Below are 3,341 nucleotides of genomic sequence, written 5' to 3'. Positions count from 1 at the left end.
AAACTTCAAGGGAAATCTCAAAAAGATAGTCTCGTGAATACACGAGTCCCTCGGCTTTAGGGCCTGCAGGTACCAAATCAAAGCGATCCCGAAGGATACCCAAACAAAACTAAGGACTGGGAGACGCTCCACTCATACTTAACTGAAATGTCGATGGCGTCACCAGAAGACCCGTCTATTGTCTCGCTCTACAAATCGTCTAATGGCTCCAAGACAGGGCGACAGTCAGGGCAGCAGTCCTTCGTAGCCGTCGGAAAGCAGGGAACCTCGCAGCAAAGATTTTCGGACCACGACGACATACAGGGGTCGATGAAGTGGCAGGCCTTCCTCTAGAATTTTCACACGGAGCTCCTCACGATCTTCGGGCTTGGACCGGTACCGCTGACGTCGCCCTACGTTGGGCGCCAACTGAAGAACCGGGTTTTGGAACCCAGCGGCGCCAGGGATAACGCCCGATGTCTTCGGATTCCCCTGCCTCGGCAAACAGAGACACGGGACACTTCTTGATGACGTCAAAGACCAAATTTATTGGCTGCAACCAGGAACAGAGATCTTTGAAGCACAACACGGGTGGTTCGCTAGAGACTGCACAAATTCATGGAGCGGAGCATCGTCTTTTATGCCAAAAATCACATTCCTGGCTAGCATCGATTACATACAAACTGGCCAATGAAAAAGCGCCTTTTCAAACATATCACATGACGACAATCCCACTTTCCGTTGTCCAGCCCCCAGAAATGACAAGGCAAAATACAACATTCCTGTTCGAACGGGCCGGACAAACCCATCATAAAGACCTCAACCCAAAACAATAATTAAGCCATAAAGGAAGGAACAGAAACAGATGAGAAGCAAGATAGAAGGGTGTGTGCGTGTACCATAAACTCAGCAATTTCCTGCTCTTTGATCTTTATCTGACCAGCTGCTTAACAAGGAACTGGCTCAGCGTGGTCAGCCTCGGGCAAGGGAGTCAGTTCGGCCAGGTCACACAGAAGTCAGCTAAGGTGTACGTGTCCCAAGGACTCGTTCGGCCATAGTCATCGGCCTATGTGAGGGCAACCACACAAAATAGCTTCCGCACACAAAATGGAACCCGAGGGTTCAAACGAAATCCCTGAATACGTAGTGTTCTCATTGATCGGTTATGACGAAAACACTTGTACACACCGCACTCGTCATTTGCGGTCTGCTGATACCAAAATCGTCTATATCCGACGACCTTTATTGAACAGGTTCGGAATGACGGAACCACAGGACCGTAGTACCACAGAACCACAGAGCCGCCAAGTTACACCCAAAAGAGCAGCATCCATCAGACAGATAACAGAGCAGGAGACTGTGAAAGGAGCGCAGAAGTTCCTGGGCTTACATAACTATGTCAAACAATGGGTTTTTGACTACAGTACACTAATATCCCCACTGCTTGCATATATCAAACATGCAAAGACACAGAAGGACAGAAAAACACGGACTGTAGAGATGGAGCAAACATTTTGCAAATTGAAGACAGTGATACCAAATGCACCAGTGTTAGGAACACCAGACTACAGCAAAGAGTTTTTTCTTTTTGCCACTGCAATGGCCAAGTGATGACAGCTGTTCTCGCCCAAAAGTATCCTTGAGGTCACAAACAATTGCTTATTTTAGTGGCCTACTTCATTCTGTTATTGAAGGCCATTAACCCTGTGAATAAGCGCTAGGCACAGCAGTCTGTGCAGTGGAGTAAAGTGCGCCCATTTTTATTGGTGCACCTATGACACTGTAGGCTGAATATGCAGTGTTTACACTACTTCAGGAAGTCAAAACGCCACTAACAACACAAAGGGTAGCAAGCGTTGAAATAATATTATCATTACTATCTCTTGAGGTAGTTAAGTGCCACACAGTTAACCCTGTCACCTTCTTTGCACACCCCATTTCAGTTACAGACAATGATGCCCATAACTACGTCACATTTACTTCATATGAGGTTAACCAAGCAACCGAAGACCCAGCTCCAGGTAGTGTTGTATATTTTGTGGATGGGTCTTCCACAATAGATCAAGGCATGGGAGTAAGACACAGGTGGTGCAGCAGTGGTTAGTTCTATGCAGCACACCTCTTCAGACACACTGCATTTACCTGAACAAATAACTTTGCTATCTCATTATTCACCCCAGGCTGCCGAGCTAGTAGCAGTAGCATAGCTTCGTGGCAGCCCTCAAACAAGTGGAAGGAGAAACAATAACAATGTACTCTGATTCAGCCTATGTCACTATGACAGTGCGCTCCAGCATCATGCAGTGGAGTAGGTGGGGGTTCCTCAAATCTGATGGAAGCCCTTTCATGCACCTTCCCCGCCTGGAGGACTTAATGCAAGCCTTGACACTGCCACACACAGTCCCACTCTAACGTCTTCAGATTACGAAGAAGACGCCGCGCTATCCTGCCGGCTTTGCATTCCTGTGGACACCCAATACAGTGTCCATGTTAGGGTGGTTTATTCACTCCACCTACGCTTTTGGAACCACATACTAAGCAACTTTTGTTCCATACCAGGAGCATATTTTCTACAGGGACTTATACAAACCTGAAATTGGAAGTAGAGGTCTCTACCTGACCTGGAATTTGTGTAATTACTAATGACCTTTTGTCAATCATATATAGGCAGATTTCTATTCTTTACATATTTCTGCCAAGGACCTTTTATCCGATGCCTTAATGTCATCGACCATTAATGCATTTACGTACCACGCCCAGAAGTAGTGCAAGTTCTAACTGGACGAAACGCGTTGGCTGATGTTTTTTATGAATCTGAAATAAATCCACAATAAAGTGAAGATATATCATTGGACTTTGCCGGAAGTTGACTTTGCCAAATTGTTCTGAATTTTATTGCATAACATTGTCTCCTCATTCTATATATGGTGGAGCTCTGTTTCTGTTTTGTGTATATCATATCTTCTTGGTGTGAAAGGAACCGTCAGGCAGGTGGTGCACACAAGGATAAGTGAAATATTATCCAGCAAGAAAGTACAATAAGTGTGATTAGCATTGTGGGCGCTTAAGTAGCTTTTTAGGTCCACTGTCCATCCTTCAGGTTTTGGCATTTACTAGTACTATCTTTATCTCTGCCCCGAGTACAGACATAAAGATAGTGATTGTAATGCCCTTTGTGAATTCCCAAAGTCGTAAACTTAGACCTTGGTCTATGTTTAGACCGAACGTCTAAACTTACCTTTGTGAATCAAGCTTTTTGTTCGTAAGTGGAAGGACAGCAGATTCAACAGACACTTCCCTGCCATGGACAGCACAGCTAAAGGGGTGAAGGTACAAGGCCACAAACCATGGATTAATCGCAC

Source organism: Lissotriton vulgaris, chromosome 5 (genome assembly GCF_964263255.1).
Source record: "Lissotriton vulgaris chromosome 5, aLisVul1.2, whole genome shotgun sequence".
In the NCBI taxonomy this organism is placed as follows: Eukaryota; Metazoa; Chordata; class Amphibia; order Caudata; family Salamandridae; genus Lissotriton; species Lissotriton vulgaris.
Note: the sequence above shows the minus strand (reverse complement) of the source record.